We start from the raw sequence: 19,503 nt of genomic DNA, 5'->3' as shown, positions 1-19,503 counted from the left end.
AACCAATACGTGAAACTGTCACGGAAAATAAAGTCGTGTCAGGGGCACGTAATATAGTGGAAATACGTGAAAATGTCACGCAAAACTGAGCAAAATAATCCGTGACTATTTCACGGAAATCTGTGAGATGGTTTATACGGCTACTAGACGTCTTTTAGACGCAAAATTGCTTGCTGGGATACGTCAGTGAAAGGTGTTATTGAATTAAGGCAGCTCAAACATGCATTTTAGTCTGGGAGTAGATCTGTCCAGAAACCGTCCCATAATGTGAAGTACCTAGGCCTTTATTATGTTTTAATTGCTTTTATACAAGATTTTATATGGAAACTGAATAAATAATTATATAATAAAACAAACTAAAAAGTATTATAGAAACGATCATAGGCTCAGATTTAGGACACTTTCTACATAGCATTTTAAGCAGCCCTATGGTGTAATGTACATACAGATTGGAGGTGAAAGTAACCTGGACACACAGAATGTGTCTGTAAATGTGCTGTTTTGTGTGTATTTCTTAAATCCAAACAGAGCTTCTGCTTTCCTTCCCGTGTGAACAGTAGTAGGTAGAGCACTTACAAATGTGCGTCGGAATACATCAAAACGTGTCTCTGGCAGAAGATTGAACTACGCGCTGACATCACAATGATAGGCGATGCCCAACAGCCTGTTTTGTGTGACTTATGCGTTTTAAAGTAGATTACACAAAAAAGGATAAATGGATTTGTATAATTACAGGATGTTTCTTCACACACGCACGGGCGACTCATTTTCTGATAGAAACACATTTAAAAATACATTTATTAGGTTTAACGTACTTTCCGGACTATAAATTGCATCAGAAACCACATCATTCAAAAATGGGTCATTAAGTAAGGGATAATGTAGAGGCAGCCGGTAGTTATCGGGAAATAAGCCCCGACAGTGTGATCAGGACCCGACGCAAAGCGGAACCTGCTTATTACACGGATACTTGTCACATAAGAAAAAAAACTGACATGAATATGAATTTGAAACATTTTATTGGCATATTTGTTTTAAATTAACATTTTTATCCTTCCGCGAAACTTTGCACAGATGCATAAAATGATCGTAATATGATCATCTGCTTCATACTTGTCTGTCTCTATTTTTTTCTCTTTTAGCCAGTCTTTGAGAAGTTTTAATGCCCATTCTGTTTTGTTTTTTTTTTTGGTGTTGGCTTCGTAGCTGTCATGCTCTATTTTGTCAAGTTCAGTCTCAGTAAGCTCTTTGTGTCTTGCCGTTGTTCGTTCCTCTATCCACTGTTTAAATGTTTTGTTTTTTCCGTACATGTTAAAATTAATGTCAAAATGTTCCATTCTTAATTGTGGTTGTCCAGTGTTTGTCACAAGATGGCGCCAAACAGTAATCTTTATTGATCTTTATTGGCGCGGAGCGATTTTAATCGTACAAGTAGTACCGGCTATGCGTTATTACTTTGGAGCGGTTATTATTTGAAAAGAACGAACCTGCAAATGTCTCAACTGACCAATCAGAAAGAGCATTCCAGATTCCTTTGGCCTCATAAATGTTAAAATGAATTCATACTGACTTTCAAGGCACACCTGGCTGTAAGACGCTGCACCAGACAAGTTAAGAAAAAAAACGTGGCTTATACACTGAAAAATACGGTATAATGTAATTAATGACAAAAAATATGGTATGTTTTTATGCAGGAAAATACTATTATTATTTATACAGTATTTTTTCTGTTTCCTTAAATTACATACTTAGGGCCAGATTAACTAAACAAGGCAAAATAGCGTGTGAGCGCAAAAAAAGTTAGTTTACATTGCGTGAATTATTTAATAATCTCCTCCCATAAATTTTGCGTCTGAAAGGGAAACTCCTAGAAATGCATATGCGATAGGGTCAGTCGCAAAAACAACTAGACCACACCTTTTCAGTGCTAATGATCCATTGCGCATCTTTAATAAATCCCGGCAGCTGTTATTTAACGACAAAATGTTGGTTTGCGCTGGCACAAGCTGTTAGTAAATCTGACCCTAAGTCATATAACTTTACAATAAAAATCTGTAATTAAACATGTAGTTCTTTATATTAAAATTACATGACCATACTTACAATTTAACATAAAACACAAAAATGTAAATGTAATTTTTAAAATTAATTTATTGTAAATTGTGTATAGGGTCACTTAAGGCTGAATAGTACTAATGGTTGTTGAAACAGTCTTCCAATTAAGATATTTTCTAGGTTAATGATATTTACAGAAAGGTGTAAAACCCAGTAAACACGTGAGATCATATGATAATCAAACCCATGATCACGAAAATTTGTACCCATAGTCACGTAATTTTGTTTTCCGTGACACTGACACGTTTTCCGCCTTTTTGCGTACCTGTCACATATTGGTAACTTAAGTGTTTTGTCCTATTTTCTTACCATTGACGCTTCGGTTTAGGGCTAAGGGGATCGCAGACAGGACACGCAGCTCAGCGCAGTTCTAAAAAACTCGAACACATTGCTTTCTATGAGTATACGCACGCTGGCGCCGGCAGGTGGCGGCTGTCCGCGCCGCCCAGCTAGGACTCAGGAAGTTGCTCATATCCCTGTCGCGCCACAGAGCGCCACTCACATAGTTTAACATTAAATAACATCATATTACGATTAACATTGGATGCTAACATATATTTTGCATTTTGAAGTAGACGAAGCTATCTGACGAAGCTCGCGCTATATTTAATGTGCACTTCCGGTTAACAATACCTCCGAGTTGTCCTAGACACGGATTCGGAAAATGACATCCTTACCAACTCTAACCCTAATGCCAGGCAACAATGGTTTAAAAATCCTAAATTATAAAAAAATAAATAATGAAACAAAGGTATAAACCAAAACTTAAAGTGATATCCTAACACAAACACCCAATCTAATCCTAAACCAAAGCGTCAATGGTTTGAAAATAGGACAAACCAGTTGAGTAACAAATGCGTGACAGTGACACGTTCACAGAAATATGTGACATGTTGACGCAAAAAGGCAGAAAAACGTGTCAGTGTCATGGAAAACACTCTCAAAACTATGTGACTATAGGTACATAATTTCATGATACAGGATTGCGACATCACAGTGACATCACACCATTATATTCTCATATTGTAAGTGCAAGCTCATTATGAATTCAAAATGTTGAGTTTATGGTATGAGTGCACAATAAGTCTGCCTTAATGTTATTGCAGCTGGGTTGCCGGTAATGTACCGTAGATTTCAATTTATGTTATTTACTGGCAAGAGTTTGTTCAAAGTTAAATAAATTTTAAATATTAACAAATCTTTATCTTTACAGAATTAAACTATAAAATAACAGCCTCATGCAAAGCATTCTGGGAAACAGAAATCAACATCAACATTTTTCTGTATTTTGCTTCATATTTTTTTTCCCAGAATGTTTTGCTTGATGATGTTTTTTTGGATTTGCTCTGTGAAGACAAAGAATTGTAAATGTTTGGTGTTTGTTTAACTTTGAACAAAATGTTGCCAGTAAATAACATCAATTTAAATCTACAGTAAGTTACCGGCAACCCAGCTGTAATAACACTGTAATTTCTACGGATTTTTTTACAGTGCAGACACAAAAACAAGAGCCCACGTGGGGGCAAAACAACATATGACAAGAAACCTTCAGAAACAGACAGACTACTACAGAGTTACATTAACTTGACTGGACTAGATTTAAACACTGGACTTGAGTCAATACAAACATGACGGTACAAAATGATCTGCACAGGGATAACCAAACAATGACATTAAATAAGAAAACCAAACAAGATAACGAGGTGATGGAAATGAACTAATGATTAACAATAAGCAGGTTAATGAGAGGGCAGGACAAGAGACAAAACACCGGAGACACATGACCCGATAAGCATGACCCATTACATAAAGCCTGGGACTGACAGAGCCCTGCCATGACGACTAGACACAAATAAAAAACAAGAACCTGGACAATAGATAGTCAGACTTGTTTGTAACCCAGAGGTTGTTTCAATTCCCATACCTGGTAGGAAGTGATTTTTGTGTCTCAGTAATAGTTGGCCAGTATTTGTGTCTTCATTCCCTTGATGGGAAAAAAAGCTGAAGCAATCACTTTCAAACAACAACAGTCTCTTTCACTTTTTATTTTACTGGTCACATTTTTAAGGTGTTTGATCATAATAATCTGGGGAAGATCTGTAAAATAGCATTATTTGGCTGCAGGACAAATCTGTAAAATTATAGTTTTTGGCTTAGAATTAAGAACTTTTACTTTCATTTTATGTTTTTTTTTTTTTTTTTTTTTGGCACCGCTTCTAGAATTTAGAGGTGGTTTCCCTCACACCCCATATTTATACATTTAATGTTCCTTGCATTATGTTATCATTATATGATTTGTAAAGTAATGGTAAATTTCATTTGTCTTAGCTTGCAAATATTAAGATTGAGACATTACTTTTGGACGTGCCAAAACTCACAATGAACTGGGCCGGGTTTCCCAAAAGCATCGTAAAGCTAAGTAGATCGTAAAAACGATCGTACGATTCATCTTAGAATTACGGGCTGTTTCCCAAAAGCTTTGTAACTTAAGTTGCACTTGAAAATCATCGTAGATCTACGAGTGCTCTGGAGTAATCGTTCATTCATAAGTGCATCGTAAGACAACAGAGTTACAAGGTCACCTGCAGGACAATCAGCAAATTGCACTCCTGCAATGACGATAATGTAATGTTTTAAATGTATATTTATTTATTGGGTTCTTCTTTGTTTATTTTATATTAAATATATAATATAATATATTTAAAATTCAAATGAGAAATCAGATTTAAATGACTAAACATAAATTAATAAAGAAGGAAAACGTATTTTGTAAAAGTTGGTAAAAGTTTTTTGTATTTCGGTAAAAGTTGGTATAGCAAATTGATAAATGGTTCATACCGATTGCTGCTATAATTCATCTAAACATTGTTTTGAAGGGAAATGGCATCTAATTAAAGAAACCAAATAAATATTTACGGTACAATGCAATAATCCATAATAATAAATAAACATAGATAATAAACAACAAATAATAATAATAATCTAAACTATAATAGAAACGCAGAAGGCATTTCGCAGTGGGACGAGTCCTAAATAAATACGGAAAAGAATATTTAATAAATTATTAAAACATTTAAAAAGTCATTGACCAATAATGAAAATATATTATTAAAAATATTAGTGCACATCGGCTGAAGATCATTAGCCTAAACAAGCTTCTGCTACAAATTCGAGTCATTCTATTGGTGACATTTCAGCACTTGACAAATGGATAGCGACTCGTAAGTAGCACTTAAAACCCATCTGCGAGCAATCGTTTCACGTGCATCTTTGGGAAACGCACGTAAATGAACAACGAGTGTTCGTTAAGTAGCTTGTAGAAAGCGCTCTTAAGTGCTAAGTTCAATCGTTATCGGGAAACCCAGCCCTGGTCAGCTCAGGTCATGTTGTTGACACATGCAGACTTCCTTGTTCTTAGTTTCAACTTCCCTGTCCTGCTATGTTTGTTTTTGAGTCATACACTGTACCATTAATCAGACTTGTATATCCTCTTGTCTGCAGGAGACTAATACTAAATGTTTACGTTTTTTAATAAACCATATATCAGACTATGATTTGAGCGACATTCGGTGTCTGTGTCTTTCATGGTCCCTAATATCAGAATCTCTGTTTGTCGGTCAGACCACCAGACTATGAAACATATCCCTAGACCTGATAAAAATGTATTCTATCACTAAGCAAATGTATTTAACAGGTGGCTCATGCACTTTTCTATCCCAGCAGCTATATGACCGACCTTCAACGTTGAAATATGGTTGAAAAAATGTCAGTTCTTGTTTCCATGTTAAAACAATGTTGATACAACATTTAATGCTTAAACAGTTGCAAAAGGTTAATAAAATGCTTAAAAATGAATGTTGAAATATATTTTTTTAATATTCAATAAAAAAATCAAAAGGTAATTCAATGTTGATTCAACCTTGACATACAACATTGAATCAATGTTGAATTGCCGTCTGGGATGTGGCCTGCAGCCTTTTGGGATATAAAAAATTTCCCATTAAAATCATTCTGACCTGTCCTCAGAAATTACAAAATGCTACGAGTTAAGATGCATGGAAAATCATTTTTATTTGTCAGAATAAAAAACTTTTTTATCCAAGGAAAACTGCAAATATGAATTTTGTTGTTGATTTAGCTGACAGTCTACTTAGCTTCCTCCACTCATCCATTCTGACCAGTGATGCCGGTAACGCGTTACTTAGTAACGCGTTACTCTAATTTTACCACTTTTTTTAGTAACGAGTAATCTAACGCGTTAATATTTCCAAACCAGTAATCAGATTAAAGTTACTTATCCAAGTCACTGTGCGTTACTATTTTTGAAATTTTCCTTAGTAAAATATATATTTTCTTGTATATTTCTTCTTGCGTCTCGGGAAGTAAAGTCAGATGTGCGACAAGTCACGTTTTCAGCACGAGGACAATTCAGGTCACGTGTAAGCGACACAAACGTAAACAACGTACAACGGAGAGAGAAGAGAGATGCAGCTACAAAAACACTACGTCAAATTAGTGTTTGGAGTCGCGGCACGGCGCAGACAGTGAAACTAAGAGCAAGTCCCACCCGGTGGTGAGAAGCAGTGAGCAGGAGATCATCCAATACCCAAACAACAAAAGCTGGACTTCAGTGCAAAACCAGTAAGTGTGGGAGAGTTGAAGAACGAAAGTTACAAAGCGATTTTCTCCAAGCCTGATAACATCTGCATCTCACTATGACAGCATATTAGCACATAACCTCTGAAAGAGTTGACAAATATCGCGTTATTTACTCACCGATTTCCACGTGTAGATCCAGAACTGTGTTTTCAACCATGATAAGTACATTCCAAAAGCGGTCTTTTTTTCTTTTTTCGCGTTGTGTTTCTCGTTTCATGTGTTACAATACTGATAAATCTACAAGGTATATAACATCCTGAAGACTTCTCAGTTTTTCAAAATAAAAGTAAGTCGAGTTTATAGAGTAAGTAGATCCTGTCGGGTCAAAAGTAACACTTGTTAGTTTTGTCCCGCTGCTAATACTGTGTATAATATGGTAAAAAAATTATATTATTCTAATTTGATTTAATTTTATTTTCATAGTGTTCAAACTATTGAATTATTTTTTTAGTCTCAGCAATTTAAGTTTGTACTGTTGGTTGCTTTTGAAACATTTGATAAAACTGAAATTTAAAATAAAAATGTAATTTAATTATTTTTTACAAAGATAAATGACAAAATAAGTTTGCAGTTACATGTTAAAGAGGTCATAGTCATATATATTTAATAAAAACAAGTGTAACACAAAAATCTATCATGTTTTGTTGTGTTAATTTTGACCCACCTGTGTGTTACTTTCGTCCCTGCTGTCAAGGTCAAAAGTAACAATCCACTACTCTTGTTTAAAGTGAAATTATACAGAAGTCATTTTACATTTGTTCAAAATTCCAGCTGGTTTTGATAGACCACACTTGTGAGTTATTGACCACACACTGTAAAAAGATTGACTGTAAATTCACAGTAAATTACTGGCAACCAGTTGCATTACTTTCACAGGAAGGTACAGTATGTAACTTCACAGTAAATTACTGTCATGCAGGTACTGTACTTTCACAGTATGTTACTGTGTCATTTTTACAGTAAATACTTGTGAAATGACAGCTGTATACCGTGATCTTACAGTAGTTAGTCCTCCATATTACTGTGATTTAGCAGTATGTTACTGTAATATTATGTTATTTTACTGTGAAATTACAAGTAATGTATTTTACATTACTGTGATATAGCAGCATTATCCCATAGAATAAATATATTTAGTCATTAAGTTACAGTTCATGCACTGCTATTTAGCAGTAGTCTGTTGTAGAATTACAGTGTTCACTGTAATGTTACTGGCTATATCAATATATTAAAATTAAAAAGATGTTAAATTCAAATAAACACAAAAACAATCGATTTCATACTTTTATTTTGTACATAACATATTATTACATATTATTATTACATATTATTCATTGACTATCTCAGATAGTATAAATAACATCAGAATAATAACTACACAGAATAATATTTCCTTTTGTGCATTGGAACACTGCTTACACTCTACAGCAGGGGTGGGCGTTCCTGGTCCTTGAGGGCCGCTGTCCTGCAGGGTTTGGCTCCAGCCCTAATCAAACACACCTGAAAATCTCAATCAAAGGCTTCAGTATGACATGGAAATGACATTGAGGTGTGTTTGATTGGGGTTGGAGCTGGACATTGCGGGACGGTGGCCCTCGGGGACCAGGAATGCCCAGCCCGCTCTACACTGTAAAAAACGGGACTTACATTTTTAAATTTAATCAACTTGAATTTATAATTCATTTAACTTTTTTGACTAGTGAAGAGTTGCTATAAATTCTTAAATTAAAGTAGTTAGCTTAAGTTATTTCAACTTTGTTTTTTATAATTGATAGCAACTTTTCACTGGTCAAGAGGGTTGAAATGGATTGTAGTTTAGAGTTAATTAAACTTAAAAAATAAGTGCAACAAATATTTTATTTTTACAATGTAGACTGACATTCACTAATTTCTTCATGTTTCTTTATTTAACAGACACAATATAGAACAGGGGTCTCCAACCTTTTTGTGAGCAAGGGCTACCACAATGGATAAAACATTCTGGAGGGCTACCTTTTGATATAGTCTACTCAAAACTTTTTTTGTTTTACTTGTTGATTTTATTTCATTGTACTTTTTGATATGTTTTTGTATTGTTTAAAATTGTAACATATGTAAACCAAGCCAAGTCAATATAAAAAATATGTAATCAACAAATATTACAATTGAGACTATTAATAGAATGTGATTTGGTGGGCACCTCACAGACTCTGTGCGGGCTACCTGCTGCCCATGGGCACCACGTTGGAGACTCCTGATATAGAACATTGTAAGAGTACAAAGTGTACAATCGCCTCTAGCTAAACAAAGAACTAGTATTTGTGACACACTAGACTGACATCCATTCAAGTCATAAGTTTTCTAATCAGTGTACAGACTTGCAGCTTGTTGTTTCTGTCCTTTCTGCCTGTCTGTCTCCGAATTAATGCCCAAGAAGCACCTATAAACAAAAAGGCAGAGAGAAAAGCTGTTAGTTTTTTTTCAAGTGGGATGCAGTACAGAGCAAACTAAAGTTAGCTCAGTTTGGACAAGGTGGTCCAACAAAGCTGGTCAAAGACTTTTGCACAGTAGTGTGTATGTATGTATGTATGTATATATATACAGTATATTACAGCTGTTAACGGTGACAGTATTTTACTGCGGTGCGGTGGTTATAGAATGTTTTTATGTTTGTCCACACGCGCATTGATAAATATAGGCTTATATATAATATAGGCTTTTAATATAAAAATGTAAATGAGGATCAGATATACGTTTCCTAACAAACATATGTGTTAATAGCCAATTTCTTTTTCAATCGGTAGGTGGTCTTCACAACGTCAAGTAATAGGGGATTATCATGCTTCCGGGTTTTTTGGGCGGGACTTGTCAACTTTGTGCATGTCCACTTCTGGTGCAGTTAGGTTAGGTATCTAAGGGCGCACTCACACTATCCAAACCAAACCGCGCTCGGGCGCGTTTGACCCCCAAAGCCTGGTTTGTTTGACAAGTGTGATCACTCTGTTCCGCGCCCGGGCGCGGATTGGTTAATCGCGCCACGGCTGGGTTGCAGAGGTGGGCCGGAGCGCGGTTCACTTGGGCTCAGGCGCGGAAGGCTGTGGTGTGAGCGCATTCGCGCCTAAGCGCGATTCAAAAGGTGAAGACGTCAGCTGCGCGACCACTCACCTTCATGTGCCGCCGTAAAAACCTTTTGATGCGCGCAGCGGGGTTATGTGAATGTCCGAGCTGCGCAGGTGACAGATCAACTAAGCAATATGATGACATGTGAGAGGACTGTCTGTAATCGCGCACCAAACGACTCCGAATAAAAAACACAGACTTATCATTAAGGTGGGTTCCAGTGTTAAGAGAGAGCTTTACTTCCTGCTTTTTTCAAAACAATCGCATCTTAATGACGAAAGCGCGCCGGGACTCGGATCGATAAAAAGTACAGTGTGAGTGCGTGCATCTGGGGGAGTAGGGAGGGGTGACAATCGCGCTGGGGCATGGTTTGGTTTGGTTTGGATAATGTGAGTGCGCCCTAACATCCTGTTAGGCAGTGGTAAAATGTAAGGCCGCTGACACAGTGGCGCGGTACAGCTGCAGTAGGTGACATAGAGGGATGTCGCCGACAGACCAGGCATATATATAATGCCTACTGATAAAGGACACCGTTAACAGGTGCAATATTTGAAAATCGATATATATAAATTTAAATTACACTTATATCTGAATTTATGTCAATCTATAGACTTTCAAACATCAAAATGTCATTAATTATTATGTATCTGTGTACAAAATGAAATATAAACATATTTTCCTATTCTATTTTGCCTGGAAACGCTTCCAACAGGCTTGCGTGTCACATGAAAAAAGGCGTCGGTTCTATTTCTAGCATGCACTCGTTTTCCGCGCAGCTCGAGCCGCGCCTGAGACGCACATCTCAAGCAGGCACTCTGCAAGCTCTAACCTGTTAACATGGGAGCCGAATTAAAAACGGACACGCCACGCAGCTGAGACGCTTATGCCACGCATCCAGTGTGTCACCGGCCTAAGTTAACGAAGTTCTGTATTTTAAGTACATTTTCCATGTATTTGTACTTTACTTAAAGGAATAGTCTACTCATTTTCAATATTACAATATGTTATTGCCTTAACTAAGAAGAGTTGATACATCCCTCTATCATCTGTGTGCGTGAACGTAAGCGCTGGAGCGCGCTGCTTCACTTCGATAGCATTTAGCTTAGCCCCATTCATTCAATGGTACCAATCAGAGATAAAGTTAGAAGTGACCAAACACATCAACGTTTTTCCTATTTAAGATGAGTAGTTATACGAAAAAGTTTGGTGGTACAAAATAAAACGTAGCGCTTTTCTAAGCGGATTTAAAAGAGGAACTATATTTTATGGCGTAATAGCACTTTTGGGAGTACTTCGACTCACCTGAAAAGTCCGCTCCCCTTCTCACTCTCATAATGGGAGAGGGAGAGTGTTACTGCGCCGAGTCGAAGTACTCCCAAAAGTGCTATTACGCCACAATATAGTTCCTCTTTTAAATCCGCTTAGAAAGCGCTACGTTTTATTTTGTACCACCAAACTTGCTTGTATAACTACTCGTCTTAAATAGGAAAAACGTTGATGTGTTTGGTCACTTCTAACTTTATCTCTAAATGGTACCATTGAATGAATGGGGCTAAGCTAAATGCTATCGAAGCATCGCAGCGCGCTCCAGCGCTTACGTGCACGCACACAGATGATAGAGGGAGGTATCAACAATTCTTAGTTAAGGTCATAACATATTTTAATATTGAAAATGAGTAGACTATTCCTTAAAGGTTATAACATATTTTAATATTGAAAATGAGTAGACTATTCCTTAAAGGTTATAACATATTTTAATATTGAAAATGAGTAGACTATTCCTTTAAGTATAATCTATAGTACATACTTTTGACTTTTACTTTGTTACATTTTGCAACAAATTATCAGTACTTTTACTTTACTACATTTCTACAACACCATCGTTCCTTTACATACCTATTCCTGTTATAATGTTATGCGATCTGACGAGCGTAGGCTACGCGTCAGTTTTCATATGTACTTTTGCGTGCCAAAGAAGTAGCAGCTTGCTCAGTTAACCCACAAATGAAGAAGAAACAGCAGCTTGTTGTGTATGTTTTGAGAAGACTAGCAGTGATGGAAATAAAAAGCCAGTGACTTTTTTTGCCGTTTGAGTTAAATCACTCCTCAACTTGACCCATCTTTGTTCTCACCTTCATTTGTTATTTTCGACGAGGCATTTGTTCAAGAGATCAGTTTAGCAACTAGTCAGACCATTAAAAAAACGAAACCGGAAGTAAAGGTCGGATCCAGACGCGTATTTTGTGCGTCCGATGAAACCGTCTATACCTATGACGCAGGATTTTTTTAGCTGACGGGAAGGATTCTAGTGGACCAATTACAGCGCTTGTGGACCTTGTAGATCTGGCGCGTCACGCGCTGTTAAAATTTTGCCAATTTTATAATTAAAATTTCTATGCAAAGCTACGCACAGGCTACGGATAACCTACGGCCTAGCTACGGTGTAGACCCCTTAAGGGATAGTTCATCTTAAAATGAATTTTTTATGTTTGTCAGCTTACCCCCAGGCCATCTAAGATTTAGGTGACTTTGTTTCTTCAGTAGAACACAAATGTAGATTTGTAACTACAACCTTTTTAATCTGTCAGTCGTATAATGCAAGTGGATGGTAAAACAATCTGAGAGAGAAAAAATGCACAGAGATCCAAATCAAACCCTGCGGCTCGTGACGACACTTCAATGTTCCAAGACACCAAACAATACGTCTGTGGGAGAAACCGAACAGTATTTATATCAATTTTTATAGGGCTGCACGATAAACCGCATGCAATTGTCACGCGCCTCTGTTCAGTGAAGTCCGTTCCTTGATTAGTAGTAAATCACCATTAGCTGCTTTTAGATGGAGCGATATTAACTACACAGAGCCGTAGTTCACTGAAAAGTTGACAATATTACATTCATAATCGCATCCGGTATATCGTGCAGCCCTAAATACAACACTATATACAACCTCTAATACAACACTATACCCAAAGCAATACGCACATACATATCACCATCTGATTCTTGTAATGTTTAATGGTGGGATGCGAAACAACTTCATAGGTGCATACCGCCACCTACTGTATTGGGTGCACGGCATGAGGGCCCATGAACACTACAGTATACGGGGCTTCCGATACAGCAGGTGGGGGTATGCACTAGTGATGCGCGGGTCGGCGTTTTTTCCAACCCGCGGGTCCCGCTTTTATGAAATATTTGGCCCGCCCCAACCCGCACCGCAACACTGTATCTATTTTTACAACCCGCACCGCCCCGCGCCCGCGACCATTAAAATAGACATACAAGGCATTTGTAATGTAAATAAAAAGAGGCTTTATTTCAGCCTAAGAGTGCTTGGAAACAGCCATTAGATTACATCGCCCTGTAAACTGGCAACAACATACACCAATGACCCATAGAAACCAGAATGGTCATATTAATAGAGAGATAGGATAATGATAAACCAGGGGTGTCCAATACATCGATCGCAAAGGCAATGCCGGTAGATCGCACAAGTTAACTGTGTATTCTCATGCTGCTCCATGCCTCCACGGGAAAATTGGCATTATGAGTAATTGTGAAACACTTAAGTCTTTTTGAGTTGCTGTGCCTTTCTTCTCATATGTGTTTTTATAAACCTTATGCCTGCCCGCTGCAGCTTCGTCGTGTAAACTTCCGACATTGCTTTCATGCACGAGCTGAAGCACGCGAGAGCGAGCGAACGAGGGAAAGAGAGAGAGAGAGAGAGAGAGAGGCAGCGTTGTGCTGATATATGCTTCTGATACTATTGTAATTTTCTTTCAAGTTTGTTTCACTAAATCTCCGCTATTTTAAACAGTACTCGACATGTGCTCCAGGATTTTTTTAACTTTTTTAAAATAGAGTAATGGTGACATCCCTAAATCCAATGTAGAGATATATGCAGTATAGTCCACGCATTTAAAGTGTTTTTAGCATGTAGAACTTGTCGGCTTTATCATTTTAAAAGTAGATCACCACACAAAAAAGCAGCATTTGTATTATCTATTCACAAATTCCCTACCTTAATTTCTCCTGCAGATCGTCTTTCATCTTTTAATTCTCCGTTTGTTTTGTTGTTGTGGCTGGCAGCCAGCGGGAGCTTGGCGCTTCCGTGACGTGAAAGGTTTGGGGATATCAAGTTACGTTGCGCAAGTTACGTTGCGGAAGTTACGTTGCCACATAGGCCTACGTAATTTAACCTTATCAAAGAACGTAATTAAATGTAAAAAATATATATTCCCAAATATTTAATATATATGCTACAGGGAATTAGACGCAACATATCAGTTTTTTAATTTTGTTTTTAATGACCCGCCCCAACCCGCCCCGCATTAAAGTTACAATTTCTTTACCCGCCCCAACCCGACCCGCGGGTTACCCGCGGGGCCCGCGGGTTACGAGACGACCCGCGCATCACTAGTATGCACCTATGAAGTTGTTTCGCAACCCGCCATTAAACATTACAGGAATCAGACAGTGATGTGTACGCACGTATTGTTTTGGGTATAGTGTTGTATTAGAGGTAAAAAATTATATAAATAGTGTTCGGTTTCTCGCACAAACCGATCATTTCGTGTCTTAGGACATCAATGTGTCTGCATGAGCCGCAGAGTTTAATTTGGATTTGTCTGTGTATGTTTTTTTTTCTCTCAGATTTTGTTACCATCCACTCGCATTATACAACTTACAGACTGAAACGATAGGAGTTAAAAATCTATATTTGTGTTCTACTGAAAAATAAAAGTCACCTACATCTTGGATGGCCTGGGGGTATGCTTATAAACAAAAATTTTATTTTAAGATGAACTATCCGTTTAAGCCCATGTTATAGCTATGCTGTAGGTTATCCGTAGCCTGAGCATAGCTTTGGGTAGCCTGACGTGCCCTCGCCAAATTATTAACAGCGCGTCAGTTCTACACAGACAGCAAGCACTGTGACTGGTCAAATAGAACCTTTCCTGTCTGGTAAACAAACTGTGTCATAGATATTTCTGTTTGCGCTAGTGAGAACAACGATGGGCCAAGTTGAGGAGTGATTTAACTCAAACTGCAACATAAGTCGCTGTTTATTTACTTCCATCATTGCTGGTCTTCTCAAAACATACACAAGTTGCTGTTCTTCTTCGTTTGTGGGTTAACTGGGCAAGCTGCTTCTTCTTTGGCGGTTGAGCTTCTACTGTGGTTACACGCAAGGATACTGACTACCAGCGGCCTGCATGTGTATTTGCATGTTGACGCAGGCGACTACGCAGAAGTGCATACGAAAACCGACATGTTACCTACACCATTGCGGCTAAGCTGTAGGACCTACGCACAACTATAATGAACCCTTTACGCACGACTATTACACTCTTATATTTTACGTCTAGCTGGTGCAACCGGACCCAGAAGACTAGAAAGGCAATATACAAGTACAGTGCATTTACCCAAAAATAATAGACTTAATACTAATTTAAGGGTAAAATATATATTTACATTAAAGGAACACGCCCACATTTTGGGAATTTGGCTTATTTACTGTATCCCCCAGGTGAAAAAGAAGTACATTTCCATAGTGTACTTAAAGTGCTCTATTTTCGTGCACTAATTTTTTACTTAATACACTTAAAATTCTTCTTTAGTACTTAAGATAATCTTAAGAACATCCAAGTGTACTTCACTGTGCTATTTTGAGACACCATAAATATGAACTAAAATGTGATAAAAATGTATTTTAAAAATGTATTTAGGTACCACTTGTAGTAAACTTGAACAGATCTTTGTATGAAAGTTGGGTTCAAGTTTAATACAGGTGTTAAATAAATTCATTTTTAATACAGAGATAGTATGTTAAAAGTGCAATTTAGTTTAAATTCATGGTGTCTCAAAATAGCACAGTGAAGTACATTAAGATAATCTTAAGAACATCTTAAAAAGTACTAAAAACGAACTTTTAGTAGGTACAAAATTAGTGTGCGAAAATAGAGCACTTTAAGTATATTATGAAAGTGTACTACTTTTTCACATGGGGCAGGATTAAATAAGTCCATACATATCTTTCCCATCTCCGTACGTGCTGTAACTATGTCTGACGCAGCCCCCGCTAGCTTAGCTTAGCACAAAGACTGGAAGTAAATGGCTCCAGCTAGCAAACTGCTCCCAATAAGTGACAAAATAACGAAAACATTTTGTGATTTATATAGTCACACCGTGTACAAATAACAAGGTCATATGAGACACAGCCACCTTTTAACAGTATACATACAGGGAACTATATTCTCAGGTGAAGCACTGCTACTTGGGTGGAGTGATTTGCTCGCAGCACCCGAGAAGCCCCCTGGTGAGGAGCAGAGAGTTTGGTCAGAGTCGTGCAAATCACTCCGCCCAAGTAGCAGTGCTTCGCCTTCTGAGAATATAGTTCCCAGTATGTATACTGTTAAAAGATCGCTGTTTCTCATATGACCTTGTTATTTGTACATGGTGTGATTATACAAATAAATAGGAAATTGTTCCCGTTATTTTGTCAATTATTGGGAGCAGTTTGCTAGCTGGGGCCATTCACTTCCAGTCTTTGTGCTAAGCTAAGCTAGCGGGGGCTGCGTCAGACAGAGTTACGGCACGCATAGAGATGATAAAGGCATGTATGGACTTTTCTAACTCTAGTGGATACGGTGAATAAGCTAAAGTCCCAAAATGTGCATGTTCCTTTAACATTAAGCACAATGGTATCATTGGGCTCGTTGAAGTTTGCCATCAGAAAGAGTAGAATGAATGCAGCCTTATCTTGCCTCGAGCTTAAAACAAGACAAAACATCTTTACCCCGTTGATGATAGTTGACTCCTTGGACGAACTTCAGAATGTTATTGTGGTTGTTATCCAGGGCTTCTCGAAACTTTACTCTTCTGAGTGATGTCCCCATCCTTGTGAAGTGTGGAAAAAATACCTGAAACAATGAAGAAGGCTTTACTTTTCATGCTGTATACGTTAATGCAGGTTCACACACATGAAAGTTACTAAGCACTACTGAAAAATATATACAGATTAGTTAAAATGTGAAACTATAGGGCTGGACAACTAGGGTGTCAACCTTAAAATGAACTGTGTGTGTCGTTAAAAAGCTCACCACCATGTAGTCAGTTCTGCCCATAAATGCAAACACCATCACAAGATAATGATTAAAACGTATGAATTACCTACAGCTGGAAATCACATTAACGTTCGTGTACTTGCAAAAACACAGATGACTCTGAAAAGTTGAAATGCTTTTAAATCAATGCGGTGCGGACGCGCCGGAAAAAACGAGCGCGTCGCTTCGCCTTTATTTGAAATAACGAACTTGAGCGCGCAAAAGATATGAATCACCCCTTAAAATGTCTTAAAACATTGACATACGCACTTTATTTTTCAGGTAACGCGACAGATAACCGCTGCTCCGTATCTCTCTCACACACCTCTATGTTAACGTTAAGTTATATTTTGAAATGAATTTACGTCTGCCCTTATCCACGACACCATGACCTAGTTTCACTGAAACCGGGCATATAAATTAAGTTCATTTTTCTATCTGATAATAACGGCCATAATGTTCGTATAAGCCACAGTTTACCTCATAACTTTACTCCCCAGTGGATACCGCAGAAAGATGCTGTGTAGGAAGAAAAAGAGAGAAAGCTGTTAGCTTAGCACTAAGAAAAGCTCAAGTTAACAAATAATGTTTTATTTTTAATAAAGCTCCTAAAAGGTCTCACAGTAACACTACCAACATCTGTTCATTGCTTTATTTTTAAATTCAGCGGTTCAACCCACGCGAAACCTACAAATAACCACATTTGGATAATACTCCATGCACTATGACATATATTTTGAAAATAAATCAATCATTTATTTGACAAAATTTGACATTTTAACACTTGCCACTGAATCCGTTGGATGAGACCGCAGAGATGAGAGAACCCAAACAGATAGCGCGCGTCGGAACTTACAGCCGTTCCCTGTGATTTCGCCGATGGCATTATTTTCACAATAAAAGTCTGAATACTGTACTATATTGTGAAATGTCACAGCTAAAGCCTGTGACATGCTAATAATGTAATTTACTGTGAAATATCACAGTTACATCTTGTGAAATCCCGGAAATTTTTTACAGTGCAGCAAAAATATATCTCTGTCTAAAACATTAGCTTTTAAAATTAAGTTTTTCTGAAAATGGCCCCTGCTCACCCCTATTTATGTTAAGTGAAGTCAAGAAAGACTCATATATATATATATATATATTTTAGTTTTTTAAAACACAACAGTTCAACTTAAAATGTCAGGAGATACATTGTTGACGTTACTGTTAAAATGCACTTCCAATAAAGTGAGTGTTGGCAAAACCGATTGTCATTTTTAATGTTGAGGCAGTGGGGGTGTTGGCAGCTACTGGAATGTAACTAACAAAGTAACTTGTAATCTAACTTAGTTACTTTTAAAATCAAGTAATCTGTAAAGTAACTTAGTTACTTTTTAAAGGAGTAATCAGTAATCAGTAATCAGATTACTTTTTCAAAGTAACTGTGGCATCACTGATTCTGACTCATACTGTACTTAAAATATGATGACCGCAGCAAAAACAAACCACACGTTATTTCATTCTCAAAAAATGCTATATATTTTAGCACATGTATAAAAAATCTTGTTATTGCACTCAGGGTTTAGCAAAGATACATCAAAATGTATTTTAAAATAAAATACCAAATACCTTAGTTTTAAGTATATTAAAATAAACTACAAAATCAGCCACTACATGTATCATAATAAACAACTATATGTAACCCCTTTGGAAAATGGTCCTGACAATAAGGAGTTAAAGTGTTTGTTTATATCTATGTTAGTCTGTAACATACAGGACAATTCACCAATCATAGTTACATGTAAAACTGAACTAGCGATAGCTGAGTGAGTGAAGTGAAAATTGTGATTGGTTCAAAAATGTTATAGCTCCGCCCCTTACTGAGCGAGTGGAAGTGTGTGAGAACAGAGGGAGACGCAAACTTAAAATGTGAACAGCGGGAAGCTAAACTCCTAAAATATAACTTAAAATAATTTTATTTGTTAAAGTTGGGTTTAAGAGTTTCTGTGTATATGTTCAAGGAACTGCTGGAGATTCATTTAATTCATTGAATCTTGGCCAGGTTTTTTGATTGAATTGATTTCTCTTCCAGATGGAGGCTGGCGAGCCAACCAGCCAGGGGTACGTTTCCAAAAAGCATTGTTGCTAACTAAGTTAGCAACTTTGTTGGTTGCAATGCAATTTCCCATTGCCAACCAACTAAGTTGCTAACAGGTTAGCAACGATGCTTTTGGGAAACGCACCCAAAACTGAAGCAACACAAACTGAGAATGTCAGCAACTTATGAGTTACAACCACACCCCTCGTTAGAAACCATTCAATAAACTAATCATGCTTGAAACAATCAATTGGACCTAATGAGGTAATCAGGTGTAAAGGATTAGGAGACCATACACATAAACAAAACTCATCAATAAATAAAAATTTCCAATAAAGCAAAAATATGAGTTATCTAGAGATGAAAACAAAAATAAGTAACAAATATGAAATAATAAAGAACAAAAAATACAAAGTATAGTCATCATAAGAACATAGA

At 37.2% G+C, this 19,503-nt stretch overlaps 1 protein-coding gene and 1 long non-coding RNA gene across 6 annotated transcripts in view; one reads left to right on the top strand and one right to left on the bottom strand.

Moving 5' to 3' along the window:
• The window catches only part of LOC129421345 (uncharacterized), a 183,855-nt gene that overhangs the window by 57,694 nt on the left and 106,658 nt on the right, over window positions 1–19,503 (top strand). The gene's annotated exons all lie outside the window — the stretch shown is intronic.
• On the bottom strand, window positions 8,583–17,760 carry LOC129433381 (uncharacterized). Its single transcript, XR_008640374.2, has 3 exons — window positions 17,463–17,760; window positions 16,676–16,799; window positions 8,583–9,193 (listed from the first exon to the last, which is right to left on the bottom strand). It is a non-coding gene; the product is annotated as an uncharacterized lncRNA (long non-coding RNA).

Source organism: Misgurnus anguillicaudatus, chromosome 4, assembly GCF_027580225.2.
Source record: "Misgurnus anguillicaudatus chromosome 4, ASM2758022v2, whole genome shotgun sequence".
NCBI classification, from domain to species: Eukaryota; Metazoa; Chordata; class Actinopteri; order Cypriniformes; family Cobitidae; genus Misgurnus; species Misgurnus anguillicaudatus.
The sequence above is the reverse complement of the archived record's forward strand: the minus strand, read 5'-3'. Positions and strand labels throughout refer to the sequence as shown.